At 32.9% G+C, this 19,946-nt stretch overlaps 1 long non-coding RNA gene across 1 annotated transcript in view; it reads left to right on the top strand.

Moving 5' to 3' along the window:
• The first annotated feature begins 8,653 nt into the window (after positions 1-8,653).
• LOC117109077 overlaps positions 8,654-19,946 on the top strand; it is a 15,192-nt gene continuing 3,899 nt past the window's right edge. The window contains exons 1-3 of the long non-coding RNA XR_004445458.1: positions 8,654-8,773; positions 17,432-17,491; positions 18,739-18,832. This is a non-coding gene — a long non-coding RNA (uncharacterized LOC117109077). The remainder of the gene's footprint in view (positions 8,774-17,431; positions 17,492-18,738; positions 18,833-19,946) is intronic.

Raw genomic sequence — 19,946 nt, 5'->3', positions numbered from 1 at the left:
ATCTTTATTATTATTATTATTATTATTATTATTATATATAATATATTATTTTACTATTGGCCACAATATACGGCTAAAAAATATTATTATTATTATTGTTATGTGAAATTAAGCTAAATCTGTATTACTATTTTTTTTTTTCAATTTATGATTGTACATGGGCCAATTATGTAAGGTTAAAATAAAAATGTACAGAAACAAACAATACAGAAAAGGAGGGAAGCTTTTCAATTATGTATAATAATTCGATGTCAAATTACAAAACGTGTAGGCTTGACACCTTGACCTCTGATGAATAGTGTCCAAAATTCACTATAAACTCGTAAAATGTAATAATGAGCCATTATCATTATTATATAATTTTCGGTACAATTTTTAGCCGGTCCGGACCTCTTTGATTTTCTTCCTTCATTCTGTCTTTTTTGTAGACTAATAAACAATAATATAATTGTAACGTTATTATTTATTGTTTTATTCAAGTACCTGTAATATTAGGTATAATTATAAATATGAACGATTTCATATTTTCATATTATATATTTATATCAAATAAATACCTAATCTATTATAATTAATTAAATATAAACTCTGAATACGTAGATTAGATCAATAGAAAATGGAAAGAGTAGTAACCCTTATCTATTGATCAACAAGAATAGCATTTTCAATCTTGTAATCAATTTTGATATAGCCAGATTGAGTTTTGACCAAGGCAAACCTTGCTGAAAAATGTACATTTTCTCCATAAAAAAGCTTCTTCTAAGAATGGACCTGTTCGAAGCGCGAACAACTGCAGACCATTTCCAGTACCGTTACGATTTTAATCGTGCGGAAAATCCAATCATGATGAACTGTTTTAAATTCTCTTTTAATTGTTTTTGATGTAATTATGTAAGGCATTTTTTCTCTGTATTATCATTAAAATGAAAATGTGATTTGTAAAATAAATAAAATTCGCTGCTATTTTAGTACTTTTGCGATGTTTTCAATGCTTTTTTGGAGGATGTTATTGTACTGAATTTAATTTTTTATAATAATTTTGTAAATCTTACATAATATTATTTATTTTATATTCAAATTCATGATCTTTGTGCATCTTATTTTATGATTTTATTCTATTTAGGAAAAATGTTATGCTTGTACATAAATGTATATAGATTATATTGTTTAAAGTTTCTGTAAAAATAATAATAATAATTGTTGACCTTCCTTGCTATTTTTATGTTATTCTTTTTCTTATTTTTTTGTTAAGTCTTATTTAGGAATTATACAAATAATAATTCAGTAGTAGTATTAGTAGTTGTAATAATAATAATAATAATAATAATAATAATAATAATAATAATAATAATAATAATAATAATAATAATAATAATAATAATAGTACATATATAGTGAACACGTGTAGCTTCAAATGGCCTGGTATTCGTCGCAAGAAATCATTATTAGATTAATTGATATGTCTTTCAAGCACCGCTAATGTTACATCTTCAGTGCCACGCATGGTATAAATAGTCAGTGCTGGTAGTAACAACACTGTACGATATTAGATAAATGAGTATTCTAGCCGCAAAGTGATAATGGAATACCCCCATACTTATAACGTCTTCTTACTGTACATACATACATCTATCATAACATTAACATGGAAATAGCAAATGTAGTTTTAATCTGTAAAAAATATATTAAATACAGTAAATATAATATAATACAGGTAATATTACCACCCCGTCCCTCAACCACAACCAGTCGCTCCCTGTAGGCCTATTTCTAATTTATTTCTTTATAAAATAATAATTTATATTATTGAAAATTGACTTAAACTACATGGTAAAAACTACCCCTCAGCCACGGATCCAGGATTTTCCCAGCCCTTCACACAAGGGGTGGTCCTTGCAGTGTTGGACCCAGAAATTCGAAATAGAGGGCGAGCAGTGTTCCTCGACAAAACTATTGATTTTTTCCCGATGATTCCCTTACCCAAGACACCCCTCCTCACACTATGTCTAATCAAAGACCTATAGTCTGTTTCTATGTTGTGAGTCGCAAGCTCTAAGCCTGAAACCGCAGTTCCGAGAGGAGGATTTGTGAGAGGTGTAGTGCCCGGATCAATCACTTGGTTCACATGCATTATATTAAAGGTTCAGGCCTAATAAGAGGAAATAGGAAAAACCACCATTTTGTTTTCAAACATGGTGCATTGATAATACTTATAAAGTCTTCTTTACTCTACATACATAAATCTATAGGTTGCCAGATGCTATTTCCATGCATCTAGATTTGTTATTTTTCATAGATTACGTCGCCTCTAGATGGCCTGAAATAGCACTCTTTAAAAATAATATTATATTGAAATATTTACGAGAGCACGGGCCGACTGGGTTCCCCTTGAATCCGCCACTGCATGGGGGAATCCTTGGGGTGGATGCAAGATTTGGGGGTAGGGGGTGCGTGAGAATCCATAACACAGGCCCACCATGGTGGGGTGGACACAGGCATTTTCTGTGTGCATTTTCTGATGTGCACTTTACCAACATGGAGCCCTCGCCCTGAGGTGAGCAAATTTTTAAAATAAGGACCTTTAGATTCTCACAAATATGGCACTCTCAGACGGTATAAACGCTTTTTCAGAGCAGTGTTCCTCGACAAAATTATTGATCTTTTCCCGATGCTTCCCTTCCCCAAGACACCCCTCCTCACACTATGTCTAATCAAAGACCTATAGTCTATTTTTTATGTTGGGAGTCGCAAGCTCTAAGCCTGAAACCGCAGTTCCGAGAGGAGGATTTGTGAGAGGTGTAGTGCCCGGATCAATCACTTGGTTCACATGCATTATATTAAAGGTTCAGGCCTAATAAGAGGAAATAGGAAAAACCACCATTTTGTTTTCAAACATGGTGTATTGATAGCTGTTCTCTAGGCCTAATACTACATTCCGTAATAATGGCTAAGAAACACTTGAACTCTTGTTTTCCTCTATTTAATTCAATTTTTTCTCCACTATTTTTTTTCGGCTGGACTGATGAGGGGAACGGGCTCTCGCCCCCCCCCCCTCACCCATAGGATTCGTCCCTGACAGTTGGGATTGAGGTGAGAAAATTTTATCCTAGCTAACAATTATAAGAACGTTATAATAACGTTACAGTTTGGTGATAAAAATGTTATTTGTAGAACAATATAGAACCATAACGTAATTTCACAACCTCGCAACGTTTGAACGTTCTTACAACGATGTTTTAAATAATTTTGTAACAAATTAAACCACAACGTTCGCGAATGTTATAATAACGTTTTGTATTTGCTGGGAAGGACCTCTAAGTGCCCGGAAATTGCACACTCATAGTTTAAAAATCTTACCGGTAATTGATATCAACAATACAATACAACAGCAATTTAGGGGGCTGCGATCGCACCGTCTGCATAGTTATTGTATTGTTATATATTATTTTAGTCATTAAAAATAAAGTAATACGATTTCCGGGCACCTTACGGTCCATATTCTAAGCATTTTCTCACATTAGCCCCAGTCATGGTGGGACTGAGGTGGAGTAGATTCTCACGCACCCCCTCCACCAAATTCTACATGCACCCCATCAATTATAAACAACATAGGCCTGTTCAAGGACCTGTATGGAGATACGCCCCCTGTTTGTTTTCATTCGTTTTATTGTTCATGTGAATGTCTGATAAGTTATAACTTTAAAACAAATGCTAAAACACACAGTAGCCTGGTTCACGTCGAACTTATGTCTAGATATAGATCCACTTATCTAGACATAGTATTGTCAGTGTCAAAATAGGCACATGTAGGCCTACAAACCTGGCTATTTCTAAAATGCGGATTTTGCGGATTCTGAGGATTCAGGTAAAAATAGCATTAAATAATAGGCCTAATATTATTATATTATTATAATATTATTATTATTAAAATAATATTATATTATTATTATTATTATTATTATTATTATTATTATTATTATTATTATTATTATTATAATAATATTATTATTATTATTATTATTATTATTATTATTTGTTGGTATCATACACTGAGAACCTAGTCCGCAGAATCCGCATTTTAGAAATGGCCCTACAACCTAGCTGAGCGATTCCGAATTAGTAGTTGGTTACGTAATGTTTTCATGCGCTGTAGAAATGGAAGACCATAATGTAATGGAAATGTACCTCTCTGGTAGAGCGTACAGTACAGTCAGTGTAAAAGTATAAAGGTTAGTGTTGACTTAAACAATGTCCTAATGGTAATGTTCAAAATAAGTGTCAAAGAAAGTAAGTATGATTGTTAGAAAAATGGTCAACATTTTAATTTAATTTCTCACCCTGACTATGTAAGTGGCGTGTGCTATGCCATACTGTAATTGTACAAGCCTGTATGCCTTCATGATGATTGAATTGCGACATCCATTTTTGTGTTGTTGTTCAGGCCTACATTTTCAGACCCGAGACTGTGCTCTAAAGTCCCTTTGTATTGCGTCCTTTTCTTCCATTTTGTGAACTATTTTACAACATAGCAAATCTTAAAATTTGGCCATAATACATTGCCATTTAACCGGAATATCTCAGTGAAAATAAAAACAACAGTAACAACATAGAGTTGTGTAATGACATACCGTTTAGATTTGATCGTAGATGTTTTTGCAACCTACATTCATCGATGTAAATCTAATAAGTACGCTTTAAAATTAAGTAAAATAATTTTAATTTGATAAAGTGTAAGGCATAATATTATGTGTGTAAAAAGTGCTTTAATTTGAATAGGCCGATAACAATCGCATAAATAAAATAATGGAAATAGAATGCAGCATATTAAAGTGGTCTTAATGCCGTTAATGTTCTCAAAAGCTTGTATATTTAAACAGTATATTTCCTGCGTTGTATTCGCTTTCGATATATTCAGTGGCGGGTCTAGGATTTAGCAATGGGGTGGAGGTGTGGATAATGCGATTTGCGAAGCACCAAGCCTGGGGAGGGGGCTTGGGGCGTGGTTTTGGCAAGGGTACAGATCATTTCGTGAGTCCACACCCACCTTGTTAAATGATTTTTGTCACACACATGCGTCCCCTGGTCAAGGTGAGCTTGACCTAGGGGACGCTAAAGTGTTAACAATAAATTAAACAATAATTGAAATAAAATAGTAATAAGGGGCGGATTCAGAGATGGGGGGAACATTATCCCGGGGGGTCCGGGAGCATGCCCCTAGGAATTTTTGTGTTCTAGACACCCGAAAATAGCATTTGAGGGGTTCTGGGCTATCATTTATTTCTTTTTCTTCCTTTTTTTGTACCTCCCAAAAAGGGGGGGTAGGGCGGACCGGCCACAATCCTAAATCCGCCCCTAATAATAGGCCAAGGATTTGAAATTATTCCAATATTATTTAAACACATTTCTTGCTGATACAAAAGCACCAAATAGGACAAAAGGAATTCGGGCCCGTCCAACACGTCACTGTTTTAGTCTGCAGCAGGATATCACTGTACAACCGCATTTTATTCACACGACAGCCGTCTGCTATGTGGCTTTTTATCTGCTTTGGTGGTGTCCAATACGCCTATTCCACGAATCGATAGACTTGAAGTGATGACGAACAAGCCAAGTCAGTGTTGCGTAACCAACAGAAACAAAATAAGCTTTGAGGCTTAAACTTTCTGTTTTAAAATAATTATCTGTAAATATACCTTTTAAAAGCATTTCTCTTAAAAAAATATAAAGCGCGGATCCAGAGTTCACCCTGACTATCGCACAGATGGTTTCACAGGGTGGGCGGGGTCATGAGAAGAGAGCTACAGTAGCTTTTTCTGTCGTTGGAAGATACATTCTAGTGGGGTAGGCGTGGTGGGGATCTTCGGCTCCTCCTTCGAAAAGTTTTGTTTTCTAGATGCTTTGGAACTCTCGTGCATTATGAGACGTCTATTATTGAATATACTCTGAATTCATAGCTTTTCCCTATTTACTATGGACAATATAATAATTATGATGATGAAGAAGATGAGGCCCGTAGCCTGAGTTACGGTTGGGAATTGGACGATATTCGTCGTCGTAAATGTTCAATATACACAGTCGGACAATAGTTATATGATTACGTGCACCGAAGTGGAAAGATTAACTTAATAATTGTGATATGTTTTATGTTCTTTGTTGAATGGTTTTTAATGATATTACAATCTGATATGACCACAACATAAAAGAAGCGTAGTCTTTTAATTTTAAACGTTTAAACTTTTAAACTTTGCGTAGCTCAATATACGTTTATATTTTCTTAAATCATAAGTCCAGTCGTTAAGATTATAGATAGTACTGAGAACTTTGGTTGACCGTCAAGTTCAGATATCTAAACGTTAGGAAATTACGTTTTATACATGCAACGACGTGAAAACTTCGACATAATAGCTTTGGTATATATATGTTTATGTTGTTTGTTGAATGGACCTATTTAATAATAATATTACAGTCTAATATCGCCACAACCGAAGGAAGTCGACTCTTTAAATGTTCAGCATTGTTTTATCAATACACATGTTCGATCCAAATTCAAAAACATTACGTTTTATGCACGCACTGAAGAAGAAGGTATAAACAGTTTTATGCATAAATGAGTCTACCTTTTGAAAATGGGTCTATATTTCTCATAAATAGCCTAAAATGGGTAGACTTTTTTTTTTCCTTATTTTAAAAGAATCGTGTATAATCGTTTAACTGTATTTGTATTTATATTTAATTATGCGAGTTATATACTTTCTCATGTTAATATTACTATCTAAGTAAGTTAGAACGGCTAGGAACAGTGTATTGTTAGCTGTTGTCATCACAACATTAGTCTTTGTATATCGTATAGCAGAATGTCCAATCAGTCATCAAAAGTCTGTGCCATTATCGTGGTTGTGCCGTTTGTTATACACCGAATGCAATTTTTCATGTTTCGCTTTATTTTTTGACAAAGACAACCATGATATGAACAGAATATTGATGTATTTTTATTTTTATGTATTTTTATTTTTTGAACGGAAGTTTTATGTTTGCAGTACCTTAATAATTGTAGTGGAGCACAATAAAAAGTAGAATTTGAAATTGCCTAAAATATCTAAATATCTTTGTGGCTTTAGGGTTTGGCCACCTGGAGTCCCACTTTTACCCAGGTCCATATAAGGAGTTGCTTCATGACTCGGATATTATCTCTGGCCCATGAGCTGCATCATCTAAGAAAGAATTATTTGAGCCCTTTAAACAAATAGACCTTTCCGGAGTGTCAATCAAACTTAACATTTGACCAATCAGAACAACGCTAGGAATACGCGCGCGTCTCACAAACACACGTGTTGTCCCACAAACGCACGTGTTGGCGTATGCTTTAACACTGTCGTCTTGTGGTACCTTAGCAACAATATCTAAGGGGCGGGGCTTAGTGGAAAGGTCCATTATTTGAGCCCTTTAAACAAATAGACCTTTCCGGAGTGTCAATCAAACTTAACATTTGACCAATCAGAACAGCGGTATGAATACGCGCGCGTCTCAAAAAAGCAATCACAGTACTAGACTATAGAAAATTTACCTCGAAACAAAGCTTTATTAATTTGTTAAAAGCCCGTCTACTGACAAAATCATTCTAATTATGTTTTTTCATATTTCATAGGGTATAAAACCTTTCAATGAATTGCAAACTACCCACTAAATCAGAAGCACATCTCAACTCCATATGTATACTACCTGTATCACGGTACTGTAAACTATATGATTTCGTTTAAGACAGTTTACTTACTCTCTACCGACTGTTATTATTTTCGCCAATTTTTTAAAGAAATATTTTACAGTTTTAACTCTTTTAAATTTCTTTTGTGACTCACGATTTTTCTTTTGACGCTTTTAAAACTGTTTTTACCACTTTGTTACTCATTTTACATAATTCTCTTTTTTTTTTTAGAAATGTACTTTTTTACACTTGTTCTTCTCGAACTTGTTGATAAACGATCGCTTTGTAATTTTACCTATTACATGATCGAACAGGTCCTTTGTGAATTTTATTCTGTGTGTATATATTTTGTATAATTAAATCATGCTGTAAATTTTTCATTTTCGAGATTAAATAAAATTTTGAATGAATGAATGAATATGAAAGTCGGTGAAAGTTCTTTGTACGGTATTGTCCTAATGCAAATTCTGTTTTAGGACGAAAGTCTGTATGATTTAAAGAAAAGTCTTTGTATTGCCTTGGTACAGTAGATTACTTTGTTTTTCTTAGCAGTAGGCACATACCCGTGGGAACATAGTGCAAATCGTTGACCCTTGAACTTTGGTAGATGTTATCTGTTTTGTGGTGTTCATCTTTATTTAATATTTCCTTCTTGGCGTGCTGCATCCCGTTCGTGTAAAACCTTTATTGATATTTTAAATCTGCATAGTCACCATCTATAATTATATGTTATCTCATTTTGATCAATCACGACTACAATCCTAAACATCATCTTGCTTTTTTCTGCTGTGCTGCTATTTCTCTTTGATACTACGGTTAAAAACTAGCTGTGTTTTGGGGCTTCTTTGTTTTCGTTTGTTTGTTTTTTTTTGTTTTTTTTTTTGTTTTTTTTTTTGCTATACAGCAGTTGTTGCCGGGTCTTTAAACTGAGAAGATGAATACTGATGTAAGATACGATATTGGTCATCATCATCATCTGTTTTCTGCATCTGTATGTCGGGCGTATATAAGATGATCCCACTCGTTTCATTGTCTACGGTATTCTACGGCTAGCCGGGTTGTCATTTAATCGTAAGTAGAGATATCTTAATTGTAAATAGAGATATAATAGTTTTAAATAGAGATATCTTAATTTTGATTAGAGATATCTCAGTTTTAAATAGAGATATCTATTAACGGAGATTTCTCTATTTAAAACTAAGATATCTCTATTTAACACTAAGATATTTCTATTCAAAACTAAGATATTTCTGTTAAAAACTGAGATATATCTATTTTTGCTATTTTAAGCATCGTCTTAGTGGCCTTGTGAATGTACTCGAAAATCGCAAAAACATATACTGACATTCATGCAGCCACTTTGCTGTGATTTGTTGTTGAGTGTAAATGTTTGATCTTTGCAGATATTATATTGTTAATCTCGTGATCTTTCCATGAGCTGCATCATCTAATAAAGAATTATTTGAGCCCTTTAAACACATAGACCATTCCGGAGTGTCAATTCAGCTTAAAATTTGACCAATCAGAACAGCGGTATGAACACGCACGAAAGGTCAATTAAGAACCAGTGTTATACTTGCTACATCACTCAACACGTCTCGAAAATTTACAGGAATTCAAAATATCGAATATTAAAGTATTAAAATTACTGTAATTATAGAAAGATTTGGACATCTTCCTGGTTTATACCTTTTCACACATAGGCCGTATTCGACTGATCGTTCTTCGTTAAACAACGCCCACCTGCGCAGTTGTAAAATCCTACCGAAGACGACCAGTTGAATATAAAACTGGTAAATACTCGACAAAACAAAATGGCAGCATAGTTACCGCGATACACGATGTGTAATCAATACTGCTTCAGAATGTTGCAGTATTGGTGTTTCGTAAAAACAAATGTTTTTATTCAGTTTTTTAATTCTGTTAGCCTACAATTATTTTTGGACTTCAATGTGGGTAAATGTTGTAATTTTTATTTTCTGAAATTTAATCTAAATTATATAAACGCAAATGTTGTTGTTAAACTGACCAATCGGCCATATTTTTTGGGGTCACGTGCATAACTTAACACTGACTAACGCATTATAGTTACGTTAATTTTCGTTGTCAATGAAGTCTATTTTACGAACCAGTCGAATGAAAATAATACACAACGAAAATTCGTACTCAACGAAATGAACCAGTCGAATAAGCCATTGACTATAAGCTACGAAAAATATAAAAAAAACAATCACAGTACTATACTATAGAAAATTTACCTCAAAACAAAGCTTTATTAATTTGTTAAAAGCCCGTTTACTGACAAAATCATTCATATTATGTTTTTTTCATATTCCATAAGAGGACATAAAACATGTCAATGAATTACAAGCTACCCACTAAATCAGAAGCCCATCTCAACCCCTATGTACTACTAACTGTACTGTAAAGCTACGTTCACATCAAGCCTGAATTATTCCGGTCCAGAGTCCGGAGAAAAAAATCTTGAAAAATAGGTTCAGTGGTAAAGAATAGGACCGTTTACATCAAATTCGTGCGATTTTCAATCCGGACTCTGGACCTGGACCGATGGATCTGCGAGCCATGTATTCAGACCAGATTTGGGCTTGATGTGAACGTAACTATAACTATATGATTTCCTTTAAGACATTTTACTTACCGACTGTTATTGTTTTTCTCAGTTTTTAGAAATATATTTTACAGTTTTAACTCTTTTAAATACTTTTGTGACTCACGATTTTTCTTTTTACGCTTATAAAACTGTTATTATCACTTTTGTTACCGTACTTTTTTTTTACACTTGTTTTACCTTCTAGAACTTTGTAATTTTAATTGTTATATGATCGAACAAGTCCTTTATGAATTTTATATTTTGTATAATTATATCATGCTGTAAATTTTGCATTTTTGAGATTACATAAAGTTTTGAATGAAAGAATGAATGAATATGAAAGTTCATTGTACGGTATTGTCCAAAATCTGTTTTAGGACGAAAATCTGTATGATTATAAGGAAAAGTCTTTTTGTATGGCCTAGATACAGTAGATTACTTTGTTTTTCCAGGGAACAATGAATTCACTGTTCCCTTTTTTTTTTATTAGCAGTAAGCACATATCCGTGGGATACAGTACTAGCGCAAATCGTTGACCCTTGACTTTTGGTAAATATTGTTATCTGTTTTGTGTTCATTTTTACTTTATATTTCCTTCTTGGCGTGCTACATCTCGTTAAAACGTCCTTTATTGTTATCTTAAATCTGCACAGTCACCATCTATTATATTATGTCATCTCATTAGATTACTTTGTTTTCTTAACAGTAGGCACATAGGGATCCTAGTGAAAATCTTTGTTGACTGTTTTGTGGTGTTAATCATTATTTAATAGTTCGTTCAAGTCAAGTTGAACCAAACAATCAACAGAATCATTTTAATCTTCATTCTAAATAAATTTATTATTTTTGCTAACAGGCTGTAGTGCTAGTTCTGCTATACAGCTACTTCTCTTTGATCCTACGGTTAAAACTAGCTGTCTGTGTGCTATAGCTGTTGTTGCCGGGTCTTTAAAAAGAGAATATAATGATGAATACTGATGTGAGATACAATATTGGTCACTATCATCATCATCATCTGTTTTCTGCATCTGTATGTAGGGCGTTTTATCGTCGGTACGGTATTCCTATTTTGTGCTGCTTTGATTTTTCTTACTGCATCTAGCTAGCGAAAAGCGGGGTCAGATGAATTGCCAATCTTCCAAATAATACCATATTATGTGCTTTTCAATGGTTATCAAAATCTTATTTTCTCGCTGATGTAACATTAACCACTGTTGTAACATTAACAACTGTTGTAACAAAAACCACTGTTGTAATAATACATTAACAATTATTGTAACGATTTAACTACTACTGTAACAAAGTATAGTTGTTTTTATTTTAATTTCAAAACCTTAAAAAGTCCGCCTTTTTGAATTTTTCGTAAGCAAATACAAAGACCGAGGGGGCCCTTGCAAAAGGCCCTTTTTTCTCGATTTCTCATTTCATTCATTCAAGGAAATTCATCGGTGGAAGATGCTGACAGGAGATAAACAGGGCCTAGCCTCCCAACACTTACAATTTTATCAACATATCATTTTCATAATTGTGTCAAATACATCTTTCGGAACTACTAAAAGTGTCCCCATAAGCGGGGACACAAACTAAAAACGTGAAATTGTCCCCTTTATAGGGGTATTTAGCATGTTTTTATTGACATAAAAATCAGTTACATTAAAATTAGAACTAATTTATAGCAATAATTTGCAATGCAAATACAATTCATAAGAGTATGAAATGAGCAGAAAGGTAATTCAAACAACAGTAATGTTTTATGTTCCGTACGGTATATTATTTCATGATGCAACGTTACTGACCAAATTTTATTTTTAATATTGAGCATTATATTTGGATGGATGTAGCATGAATAGAGACCAAATTACAATTAAGAGTTGTTGTGGTATAGATTTGAATCCTATATAAACTGTACATGAAAAACAAAGAAAAAGAAATCCCTTTGGTTAAGGGTAAAAATTGTATACCACGTCCACTATAAGGATTCAGTGGAGAAAATTCTGGTCTATTGCTCAAAATGTGTCAAAATTAAAGTTGAATGAGTTTTTCTTATTTTGAGACTGCTGTAGCTGTTTTGAGACAATGAAAACAAACAAAGCGTTCCCTTTAATAGAGATTTAATCATTTGGCACACGCCGTATGTGTTCTCCCTCCTCTTATTAAATAAGAGTTGGCCGTAGTGTTAAAAGATAATTATATTGCCCCTAATTTAACGGAAAAGTGTCCAATTCTTAATAGGTGTGTCCCAAAGGAGCTTTCTTATGTAATAGCCCACAATTTGACCTATATTTACTAGGCTATTATTATTTAAGGCCTTTGAAACTTTCGATTTATCAACCAACCTACTTCACGAGGGCTGCTGCAGTATGACTCTCCATCAGTGAAAGTGACTCCCTGGGACAAACTATTTCAAATTAATGGATCTGCCACTGATATGAAATCATTCATTCCGTGGTTAAAAATAATGACAAACGATGATTAAAAACGAACAAATCTGAAAGTCAACAACGGAAATGGCAATTTCAAGAAAAATCAGGGGTACACTTTTTAAAATTTACATAGATTTTTATGCGCAAGTTAGGCCTAATATTTTTTTTTTAATGAGTATTGTCAAAGGAAGGCTAATCAAAATCAATATATTTTTTAGTGAAATAAAATAATGATTTCACCAACAAGGTGAAATATTTATGCATGTAGGCCTATTTAAAATGATTTTTGTTTTTGCGAATGGAATTGAAATGTTTGGGTTTGATTTATTTTGTTCATGAAGTTAAAAATTATAAATATGAATAGTCCTATACTGTAGGCCTGTTACATTATAAATAATGAACTTGCAAGTAAATATGGAAGTATACAACTATAAATTTTGTGTTGTTACTTTGTAAGTTTCCTTTTCTAAATATTAAAGGATATACAGTAACCTAAGTACCAAGTACATTTTTGTTATGAATTATTATTGTTACAATAAAAAAAAAGATATTTTTTAAATGACAAAAAAACCCATTAAATGTCGAACCTTTTCTATATATCAACAATATACCAGGGAGTTGTTATAGTGATGATAATGCAAATTATACTAGCCTTCCATTTTCCTTTAAAAAAAAAAGAAATAGAAAAGCCCCTGTGAAATATAGCATTCAAATATAAATCCCAAACTGAGCAGAGATTTGTGTTTCTGCAACTCTACTATTGTAACTCCAAAATATATTAATGGTAACTTGATATTACCAAAGGGACAATGTGGGTCAGTCTGCCAAGATTGAGTGGAGTGGGAATAAGGTGATGGGATAGCTATTTAGGAAAATCTTAATCCCAAGTTGAAGCTAAGCATGTCACTGTCAGTACAAAAATATCCTTACAAAGTTTTTGGTATGATAGAATGGAATTGTCTACATCTATACTGTATTTTGTTAGCATGTACTGTATAATTTAGGTTTTACTAGGCTATAATATATCCCAGTAAAGCCTAAATTATACAGTACATGCTAACAAAATAACAAAATATAATAATAATAATAATAATAATAATAATATACTAATAATAATAATAATAATATAATAATAATATAATAATAATAATATTATAATAATATAGTATATTTTTAACAAAATATATCCCATGCCCGTAGGCAAGGTGATTTCGAACGCTCCGCCTTCGCGTTTTAAAACATTTTCACTAAAATTGTTCTCAATTATCGCGACATTATTGTACATTTTATTTTCATTTTCAGGCTATTCTGACTGTTGATTTTTTAATAACTGTATTACAAAAAACATGTTTCTTTGTCGGGCTCTGCTCCTCCATTCCATGGTGGTCCTAAACGGCAATCAGACAATGTTTTTATTTTAAAAAGTCACATGAAAAACACAACTAGAACAAAAATTATCATATCGTGACGGCAAAAAAAGACTGTAAATTCGAAATCCAAAATTACTCCATCACCATCGGTAAAGCGCGAAAGGGTTTGATACCAGAATTTATGTTTGTTTATCATAAAATGGAGTCCCAATTTTAGTTTCAATGCTAACGTATTTTGCTAAATTTTCAATGTTTAGCAGTGGAACCTCGCTTATTATTACCTTTGGTGTGGGGGAGGGAGAGTGGGTCTAGGCCCAGTGCCATCCGGTCTTGTGGCATACTAGAATCGTTGCTACACTAGACTCATTTTCTTCCAGCAAATGGCCAGGTTACAAAGGGTCTTGGATGCCAAAAGGCTGGTGAGCAAGTGGCTGAAACACACTCAATCAATAACATAAGAATAATCTCGAGTGTAGTCAGTTAATTTTCATTTTACAGTTTAGTAAATAACTTTAACAATTATTTGGTTTTGTACAAATACTGAATTCTGAAATAAAATATTGGACGAATAAATGACATCCATTGTCTATAAAATTGGGAGTTATTTTAATTACTGAAATACAATTTCTGTATCATAAAAACATAAATGTATCAGGAAATGCCTGTTGTGTTTAAACGTGAACCCATAGCCCGCAATGGTAAGAGGCTGATGTATCCATTTTGCATTGATAACGATGCTTTCTTCCTTCCTGTGTTGCTGTGAATGTCTTCTATGTTTGGTCGGTGTATCGGGTGTACATTGTTTGGTTTCTGTGTACAGCAGATATCAGCAATCGTTCGGTAACAATAATTTGTCTGACAAAGTTGCTAACCAAACTTATCAGCATGTTCGGTTTTTTTAACGACTTATGTATCGCTATGCAATAATGTTTGTTCGATCGATACTGGGAGTTGATATGGGGATTTTAACAAGGTGTTGGTATCACATGATGACTTGACATATATTTTGCTATATGACTTCAAAATGTGTCATCGTGGAATGGCCGTGGTTGATTGGAGTCCGTGTTTTATACAGCTTTCTGTTTTTGAAATATTTACAGAATAATAGGCTTATATGATATTAAAAGGGACGTTGGAATTATGGGAAAATGTTTAAATTTTTTAAACAATATAGTGAGCTGTAATCATCGTCATAATCATCATCACCATCATCGGTGCCACTACCAGCATAACCATCATTATCACCATTGTCATTGCCATCGTTATCATCACCATCGATGCCAACACCACAATCTTCTCATCCTCCTCATAATTATCATAATCATCATGTTTTATAAAATATTTACAGATATATATGGAGTGGATATGAAAAGCTTCATAGTTAAGATGCGTGCCCTCCAATCGCAGCGTCCTGGGTTCAATTCCCGTCACGGAACAAGGTTTCTTTTTTCTTTCTCACGACCAAGCCACTCCCAAAGCCTCAGTGTTAAGCTTGCCATTAGTTAACGCTGTTCTCAATTTAATTTTACGATCTTTTGAATAGATTATATAATTCATAAACTTTATATAATTAATTTGTTACGATATCTTGTTGCTGTATGTATTATAATATTATTTATTGAGTTTGTTTTATTTTGAATTTGAATGTTTTCTCCTGAGGGAGGTGTAAAATTGATTGAATGATTGATTATTAATAGAACGGTTGGTTATTATATTGATTGATAAATCATGATTGTTTTCGTCACCACCATCAACGTCATCATCGTCATTATCATTAACATTATCATCATCATTTGCATTATCATTATTATGATGGCCTGCTCATGAGAGGCAATCTGTGTAATCTCATTTTAATATGTTATATTTATATAGCGCTTAATGCCAACAAGGCCTCTAATCGCTTCAATAGGAAATTAAATAAATTATACACATTGCTTTTGGTTCAACGTCGTAATAATGTATGCACTAAAGTGCGTTCTTCATGAGGCCTATCTGTTCATCGTCGATCCATGGAAAGAAAGACTACATATATCTAACTACTCATTATTGTTGGAATATAATAATATATTGCCTATGTCTTCGATTTTTTTTTCTCTATGTGCGGGCCTAAAGAATGAAATAAAATCACTGCCTTTTTCAAAGGAGGGGAAACCCTTGAGTTTTTGAAAAAAATTATATCTATGTATGTGAAAGGACATCACAATATAGTTACGGTATATCTTGTCAACTACTAGTCCTAGAGAGTTGCTTTTTGTGTCAATTGTTCAAGATGGGTATGTTTCTATTCTAGTCTTCTAGTCCAAGCCCAGGTTCCTACGAGAAATGAGGCTCTTACACTTTAGGATGAGTGCGATTCTCTTTTTTATATTATAGTTTTAATTTTTCTTTTAGGCTAGCGGCTGCGCACACCAACACCTGTCTCTTATACACATCTAGATGTGTATAACATCCCCCCCCCACCCCCCACCCCAAAAAAAAAAACTTTCACGCTATAGGATTCTGTGTACCACCTACACCAAACAATGATGAACAAAGAAATACTGTAAAATCTTCTCGTCACTTTAAAAAAAATGTCCATATTTGTTCTTAATAATAGATGATTCACATGAATCTGTATAAATCTGTATATTGTAACAGAGGATCCGACTGGTATTATGCGTCAGTGTCGTAATGTAGAGTAGGACTAATATATGAATATCTTAATTCTTTGTGTTTCATGAAATGTTTGTTTTGCTTACCTGCTACTTTTCGCTCTATTTCAATTTTTTTTAAATAATTTATAGCTTACTTATCGTACAGACGTACTCTATAGTCTATTTAGTATTTATATTCAAAATTATGTTACTTGCACGTAATTCTTTTGGCTGCCAATATCATAATATAACTTTAATTTTCCTTATAATATAAAAGAGAGATGTACAATGGCAATTTTTTGGAATTGACGATATTTAGGCCATAACATTTGGGTAAGAGAGCTTGGCACGTTGTGAAACTAATTTGAAGGAGATAAACACCGTAATAGGAAAAATACAGGCTTTCCCATATTGTAAAGTCCCGTTTCCAATCCTCACATTATTTTAGAAAATCGATATCATACACCCATGACCATCCAACATTTACAATATAGCTTATAGACTTTGCCCTAATTATGTTTATTACAAAGAAGGTTCCTAATAGGCCTACTGTATATTGCAAACAAGAATAACCCTAAATCACGTGACGGGACTAGCCAATTATATTCTGAGTGTTTATGAATATCAGTTTTACAGGTTATTAGAGTGTCCACCTCACATCGTTTCATTATTTCACACTTTACTGCCATTAGACCATGCATACACGGAGCTCTCGAAGAATTCACTGAAATGGAGTATCTGCCTAAGAAAGAGTGAGTATGAATGTACATTTTGATAAGATAAACAAAAGAACAAACAATTAGTTTATTAAGTGATAACTAATTATTAGTAAACTGACATAATATGCGCTCATGCGATTTTTGTCGCCCACTAAATGGAGAAATCATTTTTTTTTCTCCCACGATTTGTGGTGGGTTTTAGTTTCGGATATCTATCTATACCATCCCTACCCCCACAGGCGCATGTACTCCTGGATGCATTTAAAGTAATTATGCTGTTAAGGAACACCATGTTAATTACATCAATGACTAAAAATAATGTAATAAAAAAGGTAATGTTCCTGCTTCTTGCTTTGGACCCCGGTTCAAATCCGGCCAACGTCTGGTTCTAATTGGAGTCGGATCGCTCTGTTTCTCGAATAACCCTCACATGAGATTTAGACGGTATAAGGAACAATGTACACGTTATAATGTCGGTTAATTGGCGCTACACTATGGCTGCCGCTGTTCCCCAGGGGCCAAGCAAAATTTCAAATTATTTGTAACCGGACAATAAAGGATTTTTAAAAATTAATTTATTTATTTCAATTATAATCAATTACCGTATGTATTTTAGACAAATTGCATATAATAATAAAAATAATGTGTGGTAATAAAAAAAATAACATTTGAATAAAATAAGTTTTAAAAACTCCGAGCAGTGCGGACAGACGCTAAAATTATTTATGATATTAATAAGCATAAAGTTGTATAATAGTGACAATCATTTAAGTTTTGTTAACTTTATTTAATGTTTCAATAAAAAAAGAACAATAAAAAAGCCTACTCCGTGGCGATTATTCAATTATGGTAAATTAATCTCTGGATTCCAAACCATGACACGATAATGTCAAATATATTCATGAACATGAAGAGTTGAGATTATGTTAACGTTTATGAATGATAACCTACGATGATGATGATGATATTGATGATAATGATGATGGTGATGATGGTGGTGATGATGATGGTGATGATGATGATGATGGTGATGATTATGATGATGACGATAATGATGATGATGATGATGATGATGATGACGACGATGATGGTGATGATGATCAAGAGTTAAACATGAGAATTGTGACGATTTTTAATAATAATAATAATAATAATAAATAATAATAATAATAATAATAATAATAATAATAATAATAATAATAATAATAATAATAATAATAATATAATTATCCTAAAGTAAATCAAACAGTCAATGATGAATTTTGATTATTATTTTACAGAAACAAATTAGTACAGGCTATCCGGAAAAATAACTGGGAAGCAGTTAGAAGCTTTTTGCAAACTGAACCACAATTGGTTAATACTTACGATGAGGTATGTACTCAGTAATGCCTTAGGAACCACACTTGTCGAGATAATGTTTATGAATTATCGAAAACTCGAACTCGAAAAATTATTTTATTAAAATTATGTTCAACCCCACCAAACAGTACAATTGTTCACAATTCACTCGCGTAAAACTTTTACGTTTAATTGTTCGCAATAGGTATTGGATATAGGAAAATAATAATAATAATACAATCGACCTGCAATAAACCTTTAGTTTTCAAAGGTTCATAAATTGGCCTATCTAGATATAGCCTAATAATAATTATTGCATACAGTATTGGATCTGTGTAGGGCCTGCGTATTTCTTTAGAACTATTATCAATATTAAATTCAAAGTTCATAAACAGTAATTTATATGCCGGATGTTCAAGTCCAAATAATTCAAATACCGGTTATTCAGCGCGTGTGTAAGTATATATTTAAATATGGTGAACTTTAGGTCATAGATAGATATATTGAGCATAGATATATTGCGTAGAAAAATTTTATACTGTAAAACGTAACAAAATAAGAGGAATGAAGTACGATAATTTATGTGGTAGTTGTCAAACTCTCCTCAAACAAACAATCAATAAAGAATTATAGAATAATGTAGGCCTACAATCTACTGGAGCGACCAGAAGAAAAACCGAAGTCAATGAGCATTTTGATTAGATTTAATTAAATGAATATGGCAATCAATTCGTACCATGTTCATGACCACGGAGCAGTACCTACACAAAAAATAAAACAAGAAAATCACCAAATTAAGAAACATTTAGAAGGTGACGTCAAGATAAAAGATATTTTTAAAAAAAGCATAATTTTTTAAGATTAATGATATGGAAACAAATTGACAAAAGCGTAATGTCGGAAAAAGACGGAAAACTTTGAAGAAATTAATAGTAATACTACTGCAATAATTCCCTGATAGGTTAAAAAAATGATCTGGCGCCCTCTATAGTTTATTACAAGTTTAGAAATACCATAGAGCTATTAAACAACTAGAGTGCTGACAAGATGGCGCAGCAATGCATAGTTATGTATGTGTACCATCCAAGATGGCAGTCGTAGTAAAGCGCCACCTTCAGGCTTAGTATACATATTATTACATATTAAT

The sequence above is a fragment of the Anneissia japonica genome, unplaced genomic scaffold (genome assembly GCF_011630105.1).
Source record: "Anneissia japonica isolate Jap-2015-1 unplaced genomic scaffold, ASM1163010v1 scaffold288168_len69601_cov126, whole genome shotgun sequence".
NCBI lineage: Eukaryota > Metazoa > Echinodermata > Crinoidea > Comatulida > Comatulidae > Anneissia > Anneissia japonica.
Note: the sequence above shows the minus strand (reverse complement) of the source record. Positions and strands in the feature narration are given on the sequence as shown.